At 36.9% G+C, this 26,768-nt stretch overlaps 1 pseudogene; it reads left to right on the top strand.

Moving 5' to 3' along the window:
- Window positions 1–26,768, top strand: part of LOC117410424 (kinesin-like protein KIF16B) — a 130,818-nt pseudogene that overhangs the window by 94,274 nt on the left and 9,776 nt on the right.

Below are 26,768 nucleotides of genomic sequence, written 5' to 3'. Positions count from 1 at the left end.
TCAATTAAACATTGAAACATCAATTAACAATGTGCCGCTTTGTAAATAGCATCAGTAAACCTTTAGTATGTTAGGGTAGCTATATATATTATACTATGGTCACTGGCAAAAATCATTGAAAATATATACTGTTTGTTGTTTCCGTGCTTAAAGAAATTCTAAATGTTATGATAAATTAAATAAAGTCAGTGTTTTTCATAATTAAGAAATATCCAAAAATCCAGATTTCTAACCAAACTGTATATAAAGAAATGATGGAACATGCAATCTCTGGTTAACTTTAACCACATACAGTTTAGTCAACTTAGTCATTTTCAGTGTGTAACCTTTTGGCAAATTACAGTGTGTTCACATGTTATGCACTTTATGTTATACTCTTTTCTCCTTTTAAAAAAATAAAAGTAAATTACTAACTGGAGGAAACACCTGGCCCATAATTTCAGTAATATGATTATTTTCAAACACCTTTATTTCTTTTGAATCACCTTTTGACAATACTGAAATATAAATTGAGCAGCAATTATACTCTTAATGGCTAGACCTCACAAACGATGTGTAGATTTAAATGACAGTTATTGTCTTCTTTGTAACTGTCGTTAATCAAGATTGAACTATTAGGGCCGAAATAGCTCCAAAGGCTTATTTATGCCTGTAAGTATGTAATTATGTGCTTATACCAGAATATATGATATTTAAGGGCCCAATAATTATTATATGGAATTTTTGAGCCAATCATACTTTTTCTATATAACAGTAGAGCTCAGAGCGTGATATATATAAAATCCATTTTAGATATGGCAAGATCAAATTGAGTTAAAATTGAGATAATAATAATTTCATCAACATGCTGTCCCACTGTACTTTCATCAATTGTAAGATTGCGCAGGCAGTTTTAATTATACGTAACTTCATTCATTTAAAATGTCTGCTGTTTGATGCAATAAAATGCTATCCCACATAAAGGTGAATGGCCTTTATATTTTAAATGAGCCAAATTAGCATCATGTTTTTTTTAAAAAAAATTAAGCCTTTTTTATTTTTTGTTGCATTTAAAAATGTGGATTCAGGATATACATAAGTAAATTAAAGGGCTGTCAATTGCTCCAACCAAAGATCGGATTTCTCAGGTTTCAAGTTTGATTTTTTTCAAAATGGCATCTATGTGGATTACCATTGTCCCAAGCACTGAAGATCTCAAAATAAACATGTAAGCTGTTCTAAAATAAAGGTTAAAGGTTTGTTTTCAAGGGGAGCTATGTACCATGTCATGTAGAATAGTAACATAATGCATTTGGAACATTTAGAGCATCTAGAAAAATGCTTACACATTTAAGCCATGTTATACAGCTGCACTCCACTTACAACAGATCCTGTTATAACAGAGTTCCGTTTACAATGTATTGAGGAGGCATGTCCCTGCCAAATAACATGGGCTTTAATGGGGAATTACTCTGGTTAAAATTGACTCGTTTATAAGGTATATACAGTTTAATAGGTAGTTTCCCTGTTCCACGGGAAGATGTTTTGCATTTAATACGTACAGTTTAATATATATAGTACCGTTTTATTACGTACAGTTTTCCTGTTCCACAGGTAGATATTTTGCGTAAATAAGGTACATCTGGGACTAAACGACGTCACGGCAGCATTTGACGTCAGACAGAAAAAACAGTTGCTGTTTACTTTTAGTCTTCTATGTTTTTGTTGGCACAGCCGTTACATTTTAAACATATAACGTATACAATTTTTAATATATTTAGCGAAAACATAAATTCGTAAAATGGTAGTACTTATTACAGTGTATGGCTCACAGGGGCATATTTTGTACAAATAATAAACTCCCATTCTTTGGCTGTTAAGCTTTCTTGTATTGTTTGTATTTAAGGTACCTCTGTTCACAGTTACATACAGCATTTGGAATGGTGTTTACTACATACTTTGTTTATAAAGTACTGATTTCCATTGTCCCTTGGATTCAGTTATAAGTGGAGCATGCCTATATTAAGAGTGTACTGTGCACTGTGTGTCTTTTCGGGGGGGGGGGGGGGGGGGGGGGTTCTTTTTTGCTTTAGGGTATATGTGGTCCATATTTATACTTGAAATATGTTTTAATATTTTGATAGATAGCAGTCTTGGACTAGGAAATACAGTCATTTTCGAGAAATGCACAAAACACTCAAATTGAAATACCCAAAGGTAAGAAACTAAGTTAATATGGCGTGCATACTGCTGTGGAGCAGACTTTAACAATCCACTTGTCAAATCCTATTGCTATGAATGCATGCAATTACATATCTGATAGTTGGCAGTAGAGACCAACGTGATCAGGGTTAGTTTAAAGTTTCTTGTGTTATATCCAAACATGCTGTGGCTCTTCTACATGTAGCTGACATCGAGTGCTGAATTTTGGAAGTGTCACAGAACCAGCCATGGGGGACACAATGACCCAATGATTTGTGATAAAGGAAACTTTCGTTGTGCACCCTGCTGGGGTGTTGTCTTTCAGATCATTTGAAGACTGATTCCGCTATTGAGTTCTGTATTAATCACATTAAATAATAATAATAATGATGTGTGATCAATGTAGAATTTTTTTTTTAAATAGTATTTGCTGCCAACCATTATACTACTCAGTAAAAGCAATAACAACACATGCCTCTGCCCTCAAATCTAAGTTTAATTTATATATATATATATATACAAAGTAGGGTTCTCGCCAGGCCTTTTTTTTTTTGTTTGGTTTTTTTATGTGAACTCCCAAAACCCTACGTTATCTTTCCCCAGTCAAATCATAGAGTGCCTAAGTAAGCATGGTAATTTACCATAATAAAAAACAATAATGAAAAAGAAAATGTAGAACATAAAAAAGAGCAACCAGATATAGTCAACGAAAGACAAGACATTATTCATTTTTTTTGTTGTATTATATATTTAAGGTAAGGCAAGTTTATTTTTCTGTTAAAAGTGCTCCTGGCTATAATGTTCTGCCGTCCGGCTGTACGGAATTCCTGGGGAGAACCCAGCAAAGAACACAACCTAGTAATTTGAGTTTGGCTTGCATGATCTTACATGATTTTAGCTCAGGAGATTTAAAATGAATGATCAAACATATAGCTGCTTATTGTTAATTAACTATGTGATATGCATACATGAGCTTCAACAGCGCCCCCATGGGTAATTGCACCGTGTTCCCTGTCTGTTCCAGTAACACAATACTTTATTTCAAAGTCAATCTGTGGATAGCTCTATATATATACAGTATATATATATTTTTTTTTTCAATTAGTATTAACAGATTTTTTTTTTTGACATGTCACACTTTAACAGATTAAATGGAATATACAGGTCCTTGCTCTTGTTGAATATCAACCACAAAAAAATGCTTGTAGAGGGTTTATACTTTAAAAGTACAAAGGTATATTTTCTAAACAAAACAGCTGCAATGGTATAAATCAAGAAAACACTTTATTTACAGGAAGGGGGTACAAAATTCTTGTTCTAAGTAGTTTCTAACTAGTTTTATACCATTATAATTATTTTATTGTTGGGAAAAGTTGCTGTTTTAATTGTTTTTTAAAAAAAAAAAAACATTGTAAACTCGAACTGAGACAAAAGAAAGTTGCAACGGAGAAAAGAAAAAAGAAGCGGACTGCTGTTATTTCCTTTTAAGGCTGCAACATAGGCACTGTTGTTTCAATAGCCAGGAAGTAAGTGCATTTATTGATACAGACGGATAACTTGAGACACCATTTTCCCTTTGAGTGCCGAGTTATCCGGAGTTTACTGTATTTCATGCTTTTTTGTTTTAATTCGAGAAAATGAAGACCTATGAACACAAATACAATTGCCTACTTGGCTAGAAAAAAAATTGAACCGGTATTAACTGGTATTTCATTTCATTTGAACCAAAACGAAACGGAACAAAATCAGCCGTTCTGAACATTCGGAACCAGAGCCGAAAATTCCGATTTGGTTCGGAGCCGCACCAGAACAGAAAAAAATCTACCTCGAATCCCTGAATAGAAATAATTATTATTAATATGGTATTTGAAGCTTTTTTATTAATTTCTCTAAAGCAAATATTCTGTACTTTATACACAGCGTGTATTAAAGATTCTCAATGGCTGACAAGGATGTCTTAAAATAATATGCATAGTTTATTTTTAATAAAAGATACAGAGAGCAGAAAAAAGCATATATATATATAATACATTTTTTAAATTTCAGAAGAAAGGAAATACAACAAAATCAATATCAAATACTAATAACACAACATTATACCGCATATTACATGTATTAAGCAAGATTATTTTAAACAGAACAGGCATGTGTAAGAAAACAAGGCCTACAGTTTCCTTAATATTTCTTGAGACGACACTGAGGGTAAGCACCAAACACGACACACAATTTCAGGTCAGGTTTTATTATAAACATACAAGCAAAATATTATACAGAGAAATTCACTACTATTAGAGTATATGAACTAGCCCTGATACAGAGTAACAGATAACAGGTTAATACTTCGCTGGTGATGTCACCTCTCTTCTCCCTTTTCCAGCTGCACTTAGTGACCAGCATAATACAGTAGATATACCTAAACCCCCACCATCTACTTGCCACATCATCCCATACATTCCCCAGATAAGAAGAGAGAGAGGCCTTCTACTTAGCATCCCCCATAGCAACCATATATTAACCAATTGCCCTTGTATCTGCAAGAGATAATATTTCCTACAGCCTATGAATTTCTTCACTATGCTGTCAAGTTGATCTTATGCTGCCTTGCTTATTAATTTAAAAATGTAAACTGAATTGTAAAGATAATTGTAATTCACCTTTTTTACAGCATCGTGCTAGGATTCTTAAGTGGCATTCCATCAGGAGGTTAAGTCTGCAGCTGTACAGTGCTGAACAGTTTGCCTCTCATTTGCCTGCTCATCTTCCCAGCTGCAGGCCCTAACTGAAATATGTGCTTTAGCTGAATCCTCCAGTTTCCAAGAAGCTGAAAAATACAATACAAAGGGTTCTTATAACCAGTCCTCACGAGGACCTCTTTGACGATACCTGGGGTTCAACAGAGGATCACAATAGACACGAGTCACATTGTTTCACTTTGAGTAGCAATGTTCCATGAAGACAATAATAGGCGATTTAATTTGCATTGCTTTTGTAAATGCAACCCTCTTGGCATTGCAAGGACCACATTAATCTCATAAGTCTTATCCAGGAGAATAATGATTTCAGCACTTGTACATCACCTAAGCCTCTAAAAAATGTTTTTAAAAAGTGCATGTCTTGGGCTCCCGAGTGGCGTATACAGTAAAAGTGCTCCACGTGGAGTGCAGGATGCGCTCTATAGTCTGGACGTTGCGAGTTCGAGTCCAGGCTTTTCTTTTGCCGACCGAGGACGGGAGCTTCCAGGGGGCGGCCAATCACGTTTCTAAGTTTGCATATCCTATGATTTCATTGGCCACACACATACACACACGCTCACATTTTAATACTATATATGACTGTAAAAGTATTCTTGAAATATATTTTTGTTTATGACTGTAAGTCACCCTGGATAAGGGCGTCTGCTAAGAAATAAATAATAATAAAATGTATTGCTGGAATTTAAAACAGTGCTTCACAACTACTGCCTTGACAGTTATTGGATTGAACACTTATCTGAACAATCTCCACTAGTTTAAGAGCTGAAAATATAAAAAAAGATGACAAAGACAATTATTTGTACAATTACCAGTTTTTGTTTTCAGTTGATTGACATTTGCCGTAGCCAATGAAATCATAGGATATGCAAACTTAGAAACGTGATTGGCTGTTACGTTAAGTCCCAGAAAAAATGCTGTCTGATGGTTGACAGAGAATTTCGTTGACAGAGGTTTTCCATGACTCGAAATTCGAGTGACGACGGACACAAAATACAAATGATACCTGATACAAATAATGGCTGACATAAAAAACACGAGGGATGACAGAAAAAATTATTGAGAAATGACAACTGATCTCCAAACTAAATGATCCATGACAAAGAAATTCCTGATAACTGACGCTGAGACGTGAGAAATGACGATGTCCTAATTTGGACACCGTATGTATGGTGGCTGCATTTACAAACAGAAATGTACACATTGGTGAGACTTTTCTCTCTATTGACTGAAGGGTTCTCCCAAAAGTTTACATTGTACACAATATAGATATTGTTGTTCTTCATATTCCTGATTGTTTGTATTTTTTTTATTTATTTTGATGCAGTTTTCTGTCCCTGGCCTACCTTAAAATACATCAATCATATAATCGTAATTGTTACAATAGAGATTGCTTTGTCCTCATTCCCTTTTGGGTTATACAGTATACACCCTGCTGTCTTACACCAGGCATTTTGCTCTGTAACATGATATGCAGATTTGTCTTCTTAAATTGTTAATGTAAGATAGACCTTTTTATTTGAAGTCATTGTAATTGGAATTTACTTTAAAACAGTCCCTACAGGTTGCCTTAAAAGCCATTACTTTCTAATTTTCTATCAGAAATAGTACTATTAACTTCATTATAAAAAGATGGCTCATTAACTGTCCCCAAAAGGGTCTTCATCCTTTTACTGTTCAATCAGCACTTCATTTGAATTGTATGCATGCTACCTTCTTCACAACGTTGGAGACAATGCATGAATGATGCATGATATAAAGGAAATCTGCCATGACAGGCACAAAGGCTCATTGTAATCCAAAATGAATGAGATATGTCAGTCAAAAGTATTAATGGAACACTATCTATTTTTGGCAGCCCTTATGTCATTTTTTTAATTCATTTATTATTTTAGTAAAATGATAAGCTCACAGAAACTTGTGCAGAAAAAAAAAATGCTGTCAGGTTAGACATATACCGTGAGGGTGTATCTTAATTTTCATTGGTTCCATCGAATAATTGGGTTTTCGAATGTATTACAGTTGGACCCTGTTAGAATTGTATCTGTTAAGACATTTCTTTTATATGTCCTGTTTGTTCTTATTCAGATGGTAACTAGTCAGACTGCAGAGAATTATCTCCGTGAAACTTTCTTGTCCTTACTAAAATGTACATTTTTTGATGCTTTCATAGAATCTACTGTACTCTAAAGTGTGGTCGCCATTGTTCTTGGATGATTTGACATGTCAGTGTATTACCAAGGTTATAAAGTTAGGTATTCATATTAAGCTCTGTACTGCTGTAATAAAAACTTGTTATCATGGCCAGTTCAAGCAGGAAGGATTGTAAAGGAGCTTTGGGCTGCCATCAACTTTGGTATCTGCATATTTGGTATGCATAACGTATTGCGGAAAGATATTTGGTTGATAAGAGAATAGTACATTGTTTTTCCAAAACTCTGAAGACAAATTGCTTTTAGTTTGTACTGGTCGCTGCACCCTCTCTTCGCATTATGACTAGTCTAAGTGTCAAGGAAGATGTGCCAATAGTCTGCTCAAGAATGGGTGCTCTTTGCGTGAGACGCTTGCTCTAGTCTGTAGCTTTGGTAAAGCATCGATCCCCGGCTGGTCCATTATAATATTGTAAATGGTTTTGTGCACTGTAATCTTTATCGTCCAATCTGACATATTGTTTGTACCTCATTCACTTCACTCATTCAGATCAAGAATGACACCTCAGTAGAGATAAGACCTATAGTGCTCTCAGACAGTGACTTTCTTGCTTTTCTTCAAGGGCAATTGTAGCACAGAAAAAGGCAATAGAGAACTTCTTCTGTGTCACTGCCTAGCTAAAACATTTTAGTGCCATCCTCTGTAGAGCACCAACTGCTGCATCAGTTAAGCTGTCACCAATTTAGCCTGCATGTTAATGTTGTGTAGATTAGTGTCTGTAGTGATGCTGTTTTTATAACTGTATATAGGATCTTAACAGTTTGGTTCATTTTAAGTTGAGTGCAAATTAACAGAACTGAAACCGGAAGATCTTATCAAATACATAATTTGGTTCACTTGTTAAAATATGCATTAAACTTTTTTTTTCTGAACACAATGATTCTTGACAATAGAAACTTGTGCAGAAAACAATAATATTCTGTTAGGTTTGTAATATTTTTGCTGCCCGTTGTTATTTAGCACCTCCTAAAAGTTTCATTCTAGTGAAGATGATTGTGGTTATATTATCAATTTTCAGTTTATGTTTGAACCAAGATATCAGGAGGGGGAAGGACCAAGTTAAATAAATATTATAACTGCTGAAAAAGCAAATGTGTTCGGTACACACAGCTGATGTACTGGCACTGATTGAATAAACAGTGCAGCCTGTACATAACTGTCTCTTGTTGAACAGCAAAGTGGAAAGGAGAAAATGTAGGACAAAAATTAAATGTGACAGCTAACATATATAGGATAGTCTGCCAATTTAGTTTTGCAAACTTACATGGGAGGGCATTGTTACAGGATACGTTGGGCTGCTCATGACATTTCCCTCTAGACAGTTTAAAAAATGGGGGGGTGGGTGGGGGGGGGTCACAAAGACGGCTGCAGTGGGTGACGTCAGACCAGAAACAGGAAGTAACACACAGAGACTTGGGGTTTTGATGAAGCTGAGCGTGTGATCGCGCTCAGCATTTAATAATAAAACAGAAAATAAAAGGTTTGAACATAAAACACAAAGGACACGGCACTCATTGCCAAAACAAAAAGACAAACAAAACAAACTATACAGACAACACACGGTGAGCAGGTTTAACTACTTATTATTTTACAACTATTACCTCCGTCTCCTATCCCGTTCTCCACTCACCGAACACACAAACCCCGAGTGAGTGAAAACATGCTGCTTTTATGCAGTTGTACCGAGACTCGATTGCTAGTCAATCATTCAATTGGAATCTCGGTACAACTGCACGTGAATTAATTACAGTGCACTTTCCCGTGTTCACATACTAATACTTTAAATGCACGTGATGTGATGTGCCATCCTCGTGCCTAAATACAATTATACAATTTAAATACTCATGCTGCACACACCCATTTATATCCCGTGTACCAGCTACAATACACCAACATTAACACACGCAACATACAACATATAACACACAAATGCACACAGGGGCGAGGCACACTGTCACAGGGGGTATTTTAGAATCTTAGACATTGACACAAATAAAGTTGTGATAGTGCTGGATTCAAAGCTGGTTAACAGTTAACAGTTTAGAAAAAAAGAAAACACAATAATTGTAAAAACAAATTGTGCAAATGAAGTTTTTTTTTTTCAAAAACTAGAAAACAAACACATTTATCTAAATAGCCACCATCTGTTTCTTATTTTTATTATGAAAATTAGCAATAACATTTATCAGTACGGTAAATTACATGTTACTAGTTCAAAACTCCTTGTCATTGAAGTCCTCAGACCAATGACATCCAAATCCAAACACTCGTGGCCAAGATTCAAAACAAGAATAGCCCTGGAACTGGCCTTGAGGCAGAGGACTGGCCTTGAGGGGTCACCAAGGCTGGATTGTGATAGCTAAAAAAAAAAAAAGCACTTGAAAAATTAAAAAGGAGCATGAAATACTGCAGTCACATTAATACAAATATAACTAATTTTCTTACTGAAATTATCAGAACATGTACTTGCTTTGAGAACTTTTTTTTTTTATCAAAGAACCGAGTAGGAGAGAGCAATTAAACTAAAGGAAAATGGTAAGAGTGAAATTAAATGATGTAAACTCATGTGTTAATTGACACTGAACTAAATGTGTGTTGCAGCTAATTTATTGTTTGTTGCTGAGATTCACTGATTAAGTTAACACCATGTTATTCGAGCAGCTGCTGTAGCATTTTAAAGTTTTGGATGATTTAAATATTCTGAAAGTTTTCTAAAGATAGGCTTTTATAATTTAAGAGCTTTTGTACTAAAATTGTGTACACCGATGAAGACACTACAGTAGTTGAAAAGTTTATCTACTTGACTTTGTTTCTTATTAGTTTTACATTTAATTGTTGTGTGCCCCCAGCACTGTGTGAGTACCTTTAGGAAGAAGAACTGTGTAGTTGTCCTAGATTAGGAATTAATTGCATGTATTCCAAGATCAAAAGGCACAGAAAAGTTATTTCTTTTTAAATCACTTCAAGGTCTTGTCACTTCCAATCCATACCATTCAATTCTATGTTATTCTATTTAGTTATCTATCTATCTATCTATCTATCTATCTATCTATCTATCTATATATTGTGTGTGTGTGTGTGTGTGTGTGTGTGTGTGTGTGTATCGCAGCTATCAAAAATTATTTCTATTTGCTATCAGTTTTCCTTTAGCAAGGATGTTTTTGAAGCTGTGTACATACCAACTGCACAGAAACAAATCCGTCAAAGAAGAGCTGATGATAAAATGTTAGAAATTTAGTTCAGTAGAGTTTAAAGTAGAAGAGTGTCCTTTCTTTCTTTTTTTCTTTCTTTCTTTCTTTCTTTTAATCTTTTTTTCTAATAAAACTCATTGTGTAGCAGCACAGGCAGTTTATCAAAGCATTTGATGGATTTTAAAGTTACAGAACCTCAGAAAGGGAATCATAATGAGGTTTTGAAAGCCTCTAATGTCTTTGAGCCAGGTTCATTTGTAAAAGATTTTCCTCAGGCCAAAAAAAATTAGTGCATAATTTAAAAATGATATGCACTTTATAGAAGAGTAACAAGGTTCATATTATATTTTCATTTTCACAGATATTATTAGGTTGGAAATCTGGGGAGATGTGTTGATAGGCTCTATAATGCCACTGTACAGCAGGAGTTGCAGCTCTTGTACACATTTGGTCCCTTGGAGAGGGGAATGCAGCGCAACGGTTGTATAAACGGGTCATGGAGGGGTCAACTTTAGGTTGATGAAGGCATTCATTAAGAAGACCTAACCCATTAAAGCGCGAAGGCTGTTGTTACTGCCAACTGTAGTTGTTCAGGAAGAAACCAAGGCCGGTAAATAAATCAAGACCTATCAGATTGGTCCCATGTTTCGTGACATAGAATGTGAAAGTGGGACTGCAGATGCACATCACATCAATTTTCGAATGTCCATAACCACTGAGAGCAGTCGAGGTGTGTTGCAGGGGTTGGGTGGCGAAGAACTGTTTGCAGTTAGAAGGTGCACTTTGGCCCCAGTATCCAAGAGCAGGGGTATGCGTATGTTATTTAGATGTATTGTGCGAGTCTTAAAACATGAAGGAGTTGAGGTTGAGGATTGTGTGAACTGTGGCTGGTGAGAAGCACTGGGCTTGTGACTGGGCAGGCTTTTGGCCTGGGGTGGAGTGACACCACCTGGTGAAGTGATTCGGTTTGTTGCAATTTCTGCATTGTGGGCCCCGGGCGGGGCAGTCAGAGGCTTTGTATTTGTGCCTGGTGAAACCTACAACGGGGCCTAGGACGCGCAGGAAGCTGCTGATCTTTCTGTACGGCAGGGTCTGAGTCCGTGGCTAATGAGGACTAAAGCTGCTGAACTTTCTGCACTGCAGGGTCTGTGGCTGTAGCTAATGAGGACACTTTTGTGAGCTGCTGCACATCTTTAGGAGCTGCTTCTACTTGGCTGGCTATCTGAAGTGTTTTATTCAATGTTAAATCATCAGGTTCCAGCAGTAATCTTTCTTTCTCACTTGTGCACTAGATGTCTTCTCAATTAGCCGGTCTCTAATAATTTGGTGCTGCAGTGCTTTAAATTTACAGGAAAATGCTAGCTCCCTTGGGGCAGATATATACTGTGACAGACTCACCAGGTTGTTTCGGCCGTTGTCTAAACTGGAACCGTTGGAAGAGGATGCTATGAGTGGCTCTTAAGTGAGAAGCAAGAAAGTGATTGCATCATCATAAGTGGGAGCAGGACCCAGTGTTAAAAAATATACACTTGGCTTTCATGTGTAAACAGTGTGCGTTTGTGTGGATCAGCCACATCTTTCAAACGTATTGCTAACGGGTACGTTTTGAAAGAATCTAACTAGCAGTTCACTAGGGTGCCAAAATCGGTGGTGGTGGCACAAACAAAGACTCCGCCATCCTTGTCGCCAATTGTTATATTTGAATAAGGGTTCAAACAACTGCTTCTAAACTTTAAACGAGTGACCTGCTTATTGCAGCTTTCTTGCTAACATTTCAAAACATGCCGTCTGCCGCAAAACTCTCCAACAATCACACTTGCAGCACTTTGTATCCTAGCAATGGTAGGATCTTGAAGGATCCTGATAAGATCTTGTAAGATTTTGACAAGATCCTGAAGGATCCTCCTAAATCCTATAGGATCCTACAAGATCTTGGAGGATCCTGTCAGCATCCCACAGGATCTTGTAAGATCCTGTATAGAATCGATCATTCTGAATATGGGTCTTCTACAATTAATGATCTTGTGGGATGTACCAATAATCCTAAACTGTATGAGCTGTATGAATGGAAATGTGTGAGCCATGATAAAAGTGTCAGCTAAGTGAAATATATTATTACAACCTTACACAGAATACTGTTCAAGACTGCTCAGGATCCCCTACATTTTACAAGATGCTATTGAACATCCTGCACAATATGTCATGAAACAGTACACAAATATCTGGAGTATGATAAAAACATGTTTAGTTACTACCGCAAAGAAAACAGTTTACAAACAGTTTGACAAATAAGTTTTATTTTCCAGAAAACAATGAAACAACAAATTGAGCATCCACAAGCACTTGCTTCTATCTATTTTAGGTGGGTACAGGATTTTTTTTTTTTAATCTGCTGTATCTTTTTCCATGCTTTCATTTTGTCTAAGCATTTCTGATTAAGACTGACTCTTATTTGCATCCATGACTTTTCCAGAACCTTTTCCCCAAATTTGACCCCAATGCACCCTGAAAGCATAAAAAAGATGTTAATATGTAACAAACAAAATGACAGTAATTAATTCATGCAATTTAACCAATGGCTTCTATTGATATGACATTAATTTTCTCTTGGTCAAGTGGGGTTTTCTTTGTTGGCCCAGTTGGTTCAACGCAACCATTTCTCATGTCTTCATCACTGAAGAGATGTGATAGGAGTGCTGTGGCATAGGAAGACTTCCTGTATTTGATCACAATGTCATTTATTAGGTGGGTGCCATTTACCACCGGTGAGAATGAAAATCATTGTTATGAATTCAGATATAGTAACAGTGGGGTATATTGTTTAGCTGTATACTTAAGTGTAGAATTAGCCCTTTCTGGTAATTTCCACATCAGGTTTTGTTTTACATCTAACATAATCCACTACTATAAGGGGCAATACATTACAAATGTGTTTTTATGCATGCTTCCTTGTTCCCTGTTAAAGTGAATGAAGAGGATATTTCACTTAATATTGATGTCAGATAACTATGCATCTCCAAATTAATTTTACTGTTTTTTCAAAGCTTTATCATTACAATAATAACTGAAATAGTACAAGTCAGTTTCAAAGACGGGTACAGTGAGAATGAAACAACACAATATATACACACTTACCAATAAATACAAGGAGCTCAGTCCAATTTAGTTTTCCTTGACAGTGACTGCCGTCTTCAGGGAAGGATTTTTTTCTACAATAGTTTTTTGATGAACTACTGAATATTTCATTTCAGTAGAAACCCTGAGATGATATTCAGTGTCCTTTGCTCTACAGTCTGTTATTGCAAATTAAAAACATAAATTATAATTACAAAAGTGATGCTGTTAGAAAAGTGATGCTGTTAGAAAAGTTTTGCAGCACAAACAAACAAAAGGCAGGCAGTCTTCCCAGCGACAGCGTGTGGAAGCGACATCGTGGGAGAAGTACAGTCGTGGACAAGTACAACACAGTTAGAAGCAGTTTGAAAGCAGGTTGACAGCTGCAGAAGCTAAACTAAACTTCCAAAAAAAAAATAATAATAATGGTCTTCAAGCCAGTAATCTGTGACAACTGCATGATGTGGGAAATCCGAGAAAACCCAACAGAGCTCAACCAAGTCTGTGTAAAGTGCGGCACGATCCAGGACTTGCTACAGCGATTAAGCCTGCTAGAAAAGGAGCTGGAGGAAATGAGACAGCAACAGAGCTTGAGGAGCTGACACACCCACAATTCATGGAAGTCTGCACCCCTAGCAGACTGAAAGCCACCAGGGAGATGGAAGAGAGTTGAAACAGCTGGGTTCAGATAGGCAGAAGCAGGGAAAAAAAGAAACTTCGTCAAACACAACCACCAGAAATCCAGACATCCAACAAATTTGAGCCACTTCAACATTTAGATGACCAAAACCAACATCAAGAGAATGAAAGAAACAACATCCAGGACCCTATAAACAGTGCTGGCCAGGCAGCAAAAAGAAGGGAGGTCATGATTGTTGGGGACTCCATATTGAGAAACACAGCAAGTTCAGTTCGCAGTTTGGACCCCCCTACTACAACAGTGTGCTGCCTTCCAGGAGCCTCTGTCAAGCACATCACTGAGAATGTGGACAGGCTCCTAGAACGAACAGGAGACGAACCAGTAGTAGTCATCCACATCGGTACAAACAACATTGGAAGAGACAGACCAAGAACCCTGCAAAACAAATTCAGAGAGCTAGGAAGGAAATTAAAAGACAAGACCAAAACTGTGATATTTTCTGGGATACTGCCGGCACCTTGCAAAGGACCATATGGACGGCTGGAAATACAAAATCAAAATGCATGGCTGAAATCGTGGTGCACACAGGAAGGCTTCACCTTTCTTGAACATTGGAGCACATTCTACAACAAGGACTATCTATACAAATGGGACAGACTGCACTTAAACAGAAAGGGAACCAATCTACTCGGAGAAAGGATCCTTCAGGCGGTGCAGAAGCATTTAAACTAGAAAGGAAGGGGGAGAAAACAAAAAAACAGAAGGGAGACCACATCAAAATAAGGGCAACAACTCAGGTAAGACAACTATTAAATGTATTTATCTTCCCGGGTAGGGAGGGCTTAGGTCGGCAGGGGAATCCACGGCTCACCGCGCATCAGCAACCCCTGTGGCCGATAGGGCGCCTGTGGCTCTGCAGCGGAGCCGCCAGATCTGTGTTGTTCTCCGGCACTATAGGTCTGGTAGCATTGCTGTGGATCTGCAGTGCGAAAAATGACGGCTTGGAAGGAGCACGTTTCGGAGGAAGCGTGTTTCAGCCTCCGTTTCCTGAGTCGGCGGGGGGGTTGCGAGCGGTGAGCCGGGGATACAGATAATAATTGGGCATGCTAAATTGGGGTGAAAACCGGGGTGAAAATAATTGGCGACGACTAAATTAAAAAAAAAAAAATAATAATTTATCTTAATGCTAGAAGTCTCAGAAACAAAATGTTAGAACTTGAAGCTACTGCACTAACAAGTAACTACGATGTGATAGGTGTTACAGAAACTTGGTTGTCTGAGAGTGATGGAGACGAATATAATATTAGTGGGTACACACTATATAGGAAAGACAGGCAGGACAAAAGAGGCAGAGGGGTAGCGCTATACATAAGAAATAGTCTTGAAGCCTAAGTGTTAAATCAGGACAATGAAAACAATGCAGAATCAATATGGGTCAGAATAATGGAAAAAAATTCAAAGGGCATAATAATAGGATCATGCTATAGACCGCCAAATTCAGACGCTGAACAAAATAATCTGTTATACAATGACATTTGAAATGCGTGTAGAAAAGGAGAAGCCATACTAATGGGGGATTTCAACTTCCCCCATTTAAATGGGAAAACCCGATGGGGGGCACAACGGACAAAATTGAAATGGTGGAAATAACAAATGACTGCTTCCTAACGCAATTTGTCAAGGCACCGACTAGAGGGGAGGCATGCATTGATTTAGTCTTTTCAAATAACGAAGACAGAATAACTAAAACAGAGGTCAGAGAGCCATTGGCAAACTCAGACCACAACATGGTCTCATTTGAAGTGTTTTTTAAAACCCCAAAAGTAATGACTAGAGCTAAGGTTTACAATTTTAGAAAAGCAAACTATGAAGGTATGAAACAGAGACTAACAGAAGTAGATTGGAGTAAAATAGAGAAAACATCCACAGAAAAAGGATGGCTGTTTTTTTAAAAATGTAGTACTAGAGGTGCAAAACAATTACATTGCAAAAGTAGACAAATCTAAATCTAAAACAAAATGGCCAAAATGGTTTAATAGATCAATTAAAAAAATTATTCAGCGAAAAAAGGCACTTTACAGAGCATTTAAAAGGGACCAAAAACAAAGTACACAGAAAGAGTACTTGGAACTGCAAACACAAGTCAAAAAGGAAGTTAGAAAGGCCAAGAGAGAGATAGAAATCAATATTGCTAAGGGGGCTAAAACCAATTCTAAAATGTTTTTCCAATATTATAACAGCAAGAGAACATTCAAAGAGGAGGTTAAATGTCTAAGAGACACAAATGGCAAAATCATAGATGAAGAAAAAAAAATAGCAAATATATTAAATGATTACTTTTCACAGGTTTTTACAAAGGATTTTACAAAGGACAACATGCACCACATGTCGACCTGTTCCTATCCAGTTTTAAATAACTTTAGCATAACAGAGGCAGAAGTGTTAAAGAGACTAGGAGCTCTTAAAATATCAATTCCCCTGGGCCGGATGAGATCCTCCCAATATTACTCAAAGAAATGAAAGAAGTTATTTACAAACCGCTAACCAAGATCATGCAACAGTCTCTTGACACAGGGGTTGTACCGACAGACTAGAAAATAGCAAACGTAATACCGATCCAAAAAAAGGGAGACAAAACCGAACCAGGTAACTACAGACCAGTAAGCCTGACTTCTATTATATGTAAACTTATGGAAACAATAATAAGATCAAAAATGGAAAATTACCTATATGGTAACAGTATCCTGGGAGACAGTCAGCATGGTTTGAGGAAAGGGAGATTGTGTCTAACTAACCTGCTTGATTTTTTTGAGGATGCAACATTGACAATGGATAATTGCAAAGCATATGACATGGTTTATTTAGATTTCCAGAAAGCTTTTGACAAAGTCCTGCATAAAAAATTAATTCTCAAACTGAATGCAGTAGGGATTCAAGGAAATGCATGCACAAGGATTAGAGAGTGGTTAACATCTAGAAAACAGAAAGTACTAATTAGAGGAGAAACCTCAAAATGGAGCGAGGTAACCGGTGGTGTACCACAGGGATCAGTATTAGGTCCTCTGCTATTCCTAATCTACATTAATGATTTAGATTCTGGTATAGTAAGCAAACTCGTTAAATTTGCAGACGACGCAAAAATAGCAGGAGTGGCAAACACTGTTGCAGCAGCAAAGGTCATTCAAAATGATCTATACAGCATTCAGAACTGGGCAGACACATGGCAAATGAAATTTAATAGAGAAAAGTGTAAAGTATTGCATGCAGGCAATAAAAATGTGCATTATAAATATCATATGGGAGATACTGAAATTGAAGAAGGGAACTATGAAAAAGACCTAAGAGTTTATGTTGACTCAGAAATGTCTTCATCTAGACAATGTGGGGAAGCTATAAAAAAGGCCAACAAGATGCTCGGATATATTGTGAGAAGTGTTGAATTTAAATCAAGGGAAGTAATGTTAAAACTTTACAATGCATTAGTAAGACCTCACCTAGAATATTGTGTTCAGTTCTGGTCACCTCGTTACAAAAAGGATATTGTTGCTCTAGAAAAAGTGCAAAGAAGAGCAACCAGAATTATCCTGGGTTTAAAAGGCATGTCGTATGCAGACAGGCTAAAAGAATTGAATCTGTTCAGTCTTGAACAAAGAAGACTACGTGGCGATCTGATTCAAACATTCAGAATCCTAAAAGGTATAGACAATGTCGACCCAGGGGACTTCTTTGACCTGAAAAAAGAAACAAGGACCAGGGGTCACAAATGGAGATTAGATAAAGGGGCATTCAGAACAGAAAATAGGAGGCACTTTTTTACACAGAGAATTGTGAGGGTCTGGAACCAACTCCCCAGTAACGTTGTTGAAGCTGACACCCTGGGATCCTTCAAGAAGCTGCTTGATGAGATTCTGGGATCAATAAGCTACTAACAACCAAACGAGCAAGATGGGCTGAATGGCCTCCTCTCGTTTGTAAACTTTCTTATGTTCTTATGTATGTTCCATGTTGTGAAAGCAAATAGTGGAATAAAAACAATGAATATACGGTTGAAATTCAAGGAAATACAGTACTGCATAAGACTTTGATTTATAGCAGTTCTAAGGAAATAAAATTAAAAATACATTTAATCACAATATCTATAACTGGTTTCAAGTAATTAACATCTACTAATATCACTTACCACGATATGTATGAGCTATCATTGTTTTTTGAAGCCTCTCACTGCAGGGTATGTTTATTTGCATTGTGAAAAACCTTCTGATTCCAACACCAATTTCACAAAGTCAAAATAATGATATTTGTTTGAACAGGGGTACCTACTCCTCATCTTGATTAGAGCAGGTGTGTCTAATTGAATGATTGACCTGCATGACAATGTGGCTGCACATTCTTCCTTTCAATCATTGGATGGTCAATTAGTCTTTTAACTACCCCAGACCAGCACCACTGCACTAATCAAGGGCCAGATTAAATCAAAACTTTGACCCACCTGCTAAGCACAAACCTGTACTTAATAGTGCTTTGCTTTCTGGCAGTGTTTCCCAAACCTGTCTTGGAGTACCCCCTGCCCTGCAGGTTTTCGTTCCAACCAAGCTCTTCATTGCTTTATTGAATCCTTAATTGACGTAACAATGTAACTGAAGGTTCAATTAAATAATTAAGAGCTAGATGTCATGACAAAGCACAATGGAAATCAAAGACCATCTATGCCCCCCTTAATAAAAAAGAAAATACACAGCAGTCTTTCCATTAATTTATGCAAAACAAATACAGAGTGTACACTTCCATTTATTTTGACAAAAAACATTATAGTCTATGAAGGGTATAATTCCAGAAGGCACTGTATATACTGTTGTGTGTATACAGTATATATGCTTCACTTATTGTATTTCTTATACTGTATGTATTCCCAAGCCAGAGATGATGGTCTCTAGTTTGAAACTTTATGAAGGTCACGTTTTACAATACTATGGGCCAAGCTACAGCTCAAAGAAACCATAACTGTGTGGGAGGGTCTAAATGCTGTTTTACAAACAATACAGTAGTACATTTCTGTTGCTCTGGATAAGGGTTAAGCACATGAATAAAATATGTCTAATGTGACAGAATTTTGGTTATCCAGGCTTTTTGTTTGTAATTCCTTTACCTTGATCCTCAATTTTTTATTTTGTATTGCTTATTTTGTTCACAAACCTGACAAATCTATTTCTAGTTGACTCCTGATATTACCTAACATACTCAAATTCCTGATCAAGGTATTTAGCTTTAATGGCAATGAGATCATATTCCCTACAGAATTTTGGAACAGGATCCCGTTCCTGAATAGGATTTTGAGCAGGATCCTTATTCTGAGTGGTTGCTCCAATATTGAGTTATCGTTTCTCTTAATCTGCCTTTACCAGACTTTGAGCTGAACAGCCTTTTATTCCGTTAAAAAATGCAACAGTGTCCATTCAACTTTTACATCCGCACATACTGTATAAATAGAGAGAGTTTACGGGGCTGACGAGTTGAAAGGTCACATCGAGACATATATATGTATATGTGTGTGTGTGTGTGTATCACAGCTATCAAAAATTATTTCTATTTGCTATCAGTTTTCCTTTGACCAGAATCCCTTAGCAAGGACGTTTTGGAAGCTGTGTACATACCAACTGCACAGAAACAAATCCGTCAAAGAAGAGCCGATGATAAAATGTTATAAATTTAGTTCAATAGAGTTTAAAGTAGAAGAGTGTCTGTCCTTTCTTTCTTTCTTTCTTTCTTTCTTTCTTTCTTTCTTTCTTTCTTTCTTGTAATCTTTATTTCTAATAAAACTCATTCTGTAGCAGCACAGGCAGTTTATCAAAGCATTTGAAGGATTTTAAAGATACAGAACCTCAGAAAGGGAATCATAATGAGGTTTTGAAAGCCTCTAATGTCTTTGAGCCAGGTTCATTTGTAAAAGATTTTCCTGGTTATTTTTATGAGCCAACTCCATCTACACTTGAAATGTATTTGCTTACGATTGTAAGTTGCCCTGGATAAGGGCGTCTGCTAAGAAATAAATAATAATAATAATAATAATAATAATAATAATAATAATAATAATAATAATAGTGAATCAAGTTTACATTTGTATTACTGTGAGTACGAAGTTTCTGTAGACTATACCTGTTAGTATATGGTGCACACAACACAAACATTTGACATAAACATCTATGGTAGCAATTCCTTAAATAAAATACCTGATTATCTTTTACAATCATACTAAAAGTGTACTTTTATAAAAGTAACACAAGTGTTAAACCCATAGCCATACACAAGCTTTATTGTAGCATTAACTGTATACATTTTAACTACAAGCTTGCTATTTCCCATTAAGTACCACCTGTTGATAAAATACAGTAAGTCTTCAGAGCTTTGTTGTCATACTCCTTATCTCTTGTTTTTAACATGGAAATAAGTATATGCATACACTGACCTGACAAATTAGTTTAGGTCCAAGTTACCCAGAAGCAAGGCTAAGATAATGTCAGTGGGGCACAGATGGGCCTCACTGAAGATGTGTTCTGGTAAATATATCCAAGTTCTCTTTGGGATATATATATATATATATATATATATATATATATATATATATATATATATATATATATATATATATATATATATAATATATAAGGTGACTGAACAGGCATGTTCCCTGTCAGAAAAGAAATAATGGATTGAAACTGCAATGGCCATGATACAGCTGCCATGTAACATTAGCCTTCCCAATTGAGTCTCAATCCCATTAAAGCCCTATTTGGTCCATTTAACTGGTGTCCGAAGGCATGATGACCCCAACCAACAACACTGGAAACTTTGCCGGGTTTTGGAAAATGTTACATTATGTGAGCTAGCTGTGACAAAACTAGAGATTGACTATGTCGTATTGCAATAAAAACAGTAGGGCTCATTGTTTTGAGCTCCTGTTTTTATTTATTTAGCAGAAATGGACAAATGTTTTGTCTCACATAAGTCCCTTTCACACTGGCACTCCTACCCGGGTTCAGGCTACCCAGGTCACAATCCGGTGTAGTGTGAAACCACATACCTAGGTCGTACCCGGGTTGAGCAAGACAAAATGCATGATGGCCGTTTGTGAGCCGACGCAATAACTAACAGCCACGCCTGTGTGAAGATTTCACTGCAAGGAACATTTCTGTTTATTTTGTTCAGCCATATTCTTGTTGATTGAGACACACCATAAGCCAGGTTGCAACAGGGATGAAGAAACATTTCCTCTAATCAACATTTGGGCTCACGGTTCAGTCCAGAGAAGCTTGGATGGAAGCCAAATCAACCTCTTCACATTTTACATTTTTTTATATACAGTACTAATGCAAGACTTGTTCTAACCTGAAAAAAAGTATTATAGTGGGACTATTTGAAACATCTTGTGCTAAAGTTTCTTTCTCATTGTGTAGGTGTATCTTTGTAGTATACTATTTTTATAGTTACAGCCTCTTTCCTTGTGCCCTAAATATACTAGACTTGTTTCCTCCTAATATGACTCTGTGGCAAAGTGCCCCCCCTGTGTATGTTATATGTTACGTGTTGTGTGTAAATGTTGGTGTATAGGCATTGGTACACGGGATATAAGCGGTCTGTGTTTCACGTGTGTGTAAATTGTATATTTGTAGTTAGGCACGGGGATGGCACATCACATCACGTGCAAGTAAAAAGTAATATGTGAGCACGGGGAATTGCACTTTAATTAATTCACATGCAGTTGTACCGAGATTCCAATTGAATGATTGACTAGCAATCGAATCTCGGTACAACTGCATAAAAGCTGCATGTTTTCATTCACTGGGGGTTGGTGTTCGGTGAGTGGAGAACGGGTTAGGAGACGGAGGGTATTGTAAAGTAAAATAAGTAGTAAAAGAAGCTCACCGTGTTTGTCTGTGTAGTCCGTTTTGTTTGTCTGTTTATTTTGGCTCAAGTGCCGTGTCCTGTGTTTTGTTGCAAACCTTTTTATTTTCTGTATTAAATGCTGAGCGCAATCACGCGCTCAGCTTAACCAAAACCCAAATCTCTGTCTGTTTGTTACTTCCTGCATCTGGTCTGACGCCACCCACTCTGGCCGTCTTTGTGACAGACTCGTACTGGAGAGTGAGGTGATTAAGCCCAGATACAGTCACTGCCACTTCCTGTATACCTGCATAAAATACATGTATGTAGTGTTTTGTGGTTTTGACATAGGGTTTATTAGATTGGACACATCAGTATGCCAAATACTCCAAAAAACGAATGACAGATTAAAGCAGGACAAATACTGCGATAAGATTAAAGAATCTGGACCAATATTTTTATATTAATAAGGCTTTAAAGGGGTGTTTTGGTTCAGCCAAAAAGTAACATAACTTTTTTTTTTTTTAAACAAATCTTTCATTAGAAAAAAGGTCTACAAGTAATTGTGTCTGTCACTATAACTTCATCAACCATCTGGGTTAATTTGTATAGGACTGCTTACACCACAGGCTCCTAAGTAGCATGGCCTGATATTATTGGAGACAGTACTTGAGAGTTTGTACCCTAACCTTAAACCCCCTAAGAATATATTACGCTAATTTTGTGATGGGGATATTGTATTCTGGCAGCAATCCTGATAGGACTCAGGGATATGTCGTATTTTCAGATTAGTCATAAATGCATCCATCTCGTCTGTGGTGAGAATTACAGCTATATCTGTGAGTTTTCATTACTGGCATTCCCCAGAGCCAGATAAGCTTAAATGTACTGTTCAGCCCTGACAAACAAGACAAGGTTGTTTTAGAGACTTTACCAACTAACCCCTTTTAAGAAAACAAAAACTAAAACTGGGAATAGTTTGACCAGAATGCTAAGGCAGTGAGAGGAGGTTTTTCTTTTTTTTTTTAATGCTTGTAGCTTTAATGTGATAGTATTAATCAAACAGCAGATGGGCCTTATAGCATTATCGAGTAAATTGCATTGCAAAAGATCATAAAATTAGCTCACAACAGGAATTTGTAAGCTATTCTCCAAGGAGTCAAATCTGCTCAGATGGATTTGCTAAGGGGTTATTTTCTTGTGGTTCTACTCTTGAGCCATGTATTATTAAAATACTGTACTTTGCATTTGCATAATTTGTACAGGAACCTTTAATGGGAACGTGTGAATTTATGGAGTTCAATATAATTAAAGCCTGTGTAGGAAATATAATATACAGAGTCCCCTTATTATGGAAATTAGCTCATTCATATTTTATTTTATAGCAATTTTATTTATTTTGTCACTTTGTATTTTTCAAACCTAATATTGTTCCCCAGTTGGGTGTCTCTGCATTTGCAGTAATACACACATTCATTCTGATAAGCCCTTGAACAAATATGGCAGCTTAACCCACTGGCTTCAGAAATTGATAACAGTATTACTAAAAGACGCCATTCCATTTAGTGGTAACAGCTGCTTGTCACAGCCATGCAAGCTTAGACTCCGATCTCATCAAATCTCTTGAGCTAAGTAAGTGAGTTTGCTGCTAGACGTTATGATTTTGATTCAATAGGGGTGCAATCACCCCTCTGGGCCTGAGATAAATCAACGCACCAGCATGGTGTTAGCGGGAACAGTACCCTTTGAGGTGTCATCTTTTTTATACGATGTTAAACCAAAGTGTTTAGTGGAGGTGGTCATACAAAAATAAATAATTACATATGTTGCACGTCACTCATTTTTGCATTTATCAGGAGAACTGCTTATCCAGTTGTCATGAAACTTGGTATTAACATTATAAGGCATAAGTTATTGAGCATGTCAGATTCAGGGGTGTTGGTCTGTCCATTTATATAACCATCTCTATATCACATTTTTGTATATATCTGTAGAACTACTTATTAAATTGTGATCAAACTTTGCATTGCTAATTCTATTCTGTACATACTGTTGATATATGTCATCAACTTTTTTATAATACTAACAGCTCTGCCTTTGAATTTACATCCGTGGCAGGGGATGTCTATTACTGAGATACTTGTTTTTATTTGAGGAAGTGAACCCTGGTATTCTGGCAAAATAGCATCTCTTCGCCAGTCAGTCACAATTGTAAGTTAGACTGAATGCTGTTTGTGCTAGTAACAACTTACTGAAATATACTTTTGAAAACTGTTATAATCATTTTTTTTTCATTTCATGCCTCCTTTTATTGTTTTCATGTATAAACCCTTTTAAAAAATAAAATAAGGCTGCAAACTGAAAGTAACATGCATTTTTTTCACATGTGTATTTCACTTTAGAATTAAAATTCTAATATTTTATACAAACATTCTTAGCATAATTGAAAATGAAAAGTGTTGTGTGTTGTCATATATACAAGTGATATCAATATGAGATTTAGCACTTTGCAATAAAAACAGAAGGATTTGATACTTTTAGGCAAAACTTGTTTTATGCAGTTTTTAAAATGTTCCCTTTTTTGTCTTTTTTTTTTTTTTTGCATAGCTGTTTTAAGAATTTGTTCTCAATGTGTGACTCCTCATAAGTGCTCTGCAGAAGCCAGGGTGTGACTTAGACAGCTCACATATCTCCACATATTGTGTTTTGAGATAGTAGGAGGTGACAGTCATTTCTCACACGGTAGCATGCCATGCTATTTTCACAGCAGGATTACTTTTGTGCCTCATGTGTTTAAACATGCTTTTTTCTTTTTTTTTCTCTTTTACAGTAGAGGAAATAATAGCAGCAAAATGTTATGCACCTCAGATGTGGTATATAATACATTATGGTTTTTAAAATGTGGGTTCAGAACTTTGACCCACAACCTTCCAATGCACTGGGTCAGTTCACTAATGCATTAGCTCACTCGGCTCCTGCATTGGCATTTGAAGGTGTTACTTGGAGAGTGTGTGGTTGTAAGGAACAGTAACCCTTTATCAGTGAGTGATGGTCTCAACAACACTTCTGAAATGTACAAATACATCATCTGCAGATATAATTTCAAGTAACTGTATGAGGCAGCCCACAAAGACAGCATTCAACAATTATGTTACGCATGTGCATTTCTTCAACACAACAGTTGAAGAAATGCACGTATCACCCAATTAAACTGCAGGGAAATTAAATGTACAGGTGAACCTGCTTTATATCATGACTGTAGTGCAGGCATAGTTTGTGACATAAAGCGGGTCATGATATAAACCAGGTTTCACGTTTGCCTATGACAGGGGTTCCCAGGCAAAGCTTCAAGAGGTCCGCAGCAAATATGTAAAATTACTGAACAAAAGAAAATAATGTGTGAAATATTTAAAAGGAAATCTTAAAAGTTAAATAAACAAATCTTAAAACTCTTGCCCTCGCGCCCCCTGCCCTGCATATGTACTTTGAATGTCCCCGGTTGCTTGTTTCATGCTTAGAGTATGTACCATTATCAGAAAAGCGGGGTGAATTGCAAATACAATTTAAATAACAACTATAGCCGTGACCCTCACCAGGAGAAGCAGATGATGGAAGGATGGATGGATAAACAGCTATATTAATGCAATTTACATAATGAGAATACAATTAAATAAGAATTTCTCGCAATACAATTTAAAAAAAAAAATTATATTTTTTCGTTCAACTTATAGATATATTTTCTCCCCCCACTGCTGATAAAATAAAACATTCCACTTCTGCACATGTACAGTGAGAACTCCACAGAGTATAACAGTCAAAATGGAGCGGTTTCTGAAACGCCAACGAAAGGAGCCTGAGGAAGAAAACGAATGCAGTGATGCTTCCACGAGTACCAGTGCTACAAGTACCACCTGTACAAACGAGCAGCCATCCTCAGTGAAGGCATCAAAATCTAAATCTCAAAAATATGATGCTGAGTACATTCAGTTCGGGTTTTCTTGCATCACGATTTTGATTATCCAAAATCAGTTCAATGTTGTCAAGTTTGATAGGAGGATGAGCAGGACAATTATCGACAATGAGCGCAATACAGCGATGCTGTACTTTGAGAGACGTGTCCCACTGTTTTAGCCACTGCTCAAATATTTGATGTCATCCACGCATTAGAGCCATAAGTGTAAGGGATGGGCAAATTACAAACTCCACTGAGATAATCAACAAAAGAGGCATCCTTTCACCAGTCATACTGCAACAAATGTCGACCCAGGGGACTTTTTCGACCTGAAAAAAGAAACAAGGACCAGGGGTCACAAATGGAGATTAGATAAAGGGGCATTCAGAACAGAAAATGGGAGGCACTTTTTTACACAGAGAATTGTGAGGGTCTGGAACCAACTCCCCAGTAATGTTGTTGAAGCTGACACCCTGGGATCCTTCAAGAAGCTGCTTGATGAGATTCTGGGATCCATAAGCTACTAACAACCAAACAAGCAAGATGGGCTGAATGGCCTCCTCTCATTTGTAAACTTTCTTATGTTCAAACCATGAGCATGATCCAGTCTTTTGTCACTTTGCCTCCAAAGTGCACAGTTTTCTTGAAAACATGGAAACCACTAGGCAGAGAACGATAATAAAGTCCCGTCTCATCAGCATTGTACACATCATCTGGCTTGTAGCGCTGAAGAATAGCAGGTAGTTCATTTTCAATCCAGTTGTTTGCAGAAGAAACATCTGCATCTTTCTTCTCTCTGTGAACTCTCTTGAACACAATCTCGTAACATTTCTTCCAAACTTGACAGCTTT

This window comes from Acipenser ruthenus, chromosome 6, assembly GCF_902713425.1.
Source record: "Acipenser ruthenus chromosome 6, fAciRut3.2 maternal haplotype, whole genome shotgun sequence".
Classification (NCBI taxonomy): domain Eukaryota; kingdom Metazoa; phylum Chordata; class Actinopteri; order Acipenseriformes; family Acipenseridae; genus Acipenser; species Acipenser ruthenus.
The sequence above is the reverse complement of the archived record's forward strand: the minus strand, read 5'-3'. Positions and strand labels throughout refer to the sequence as shown.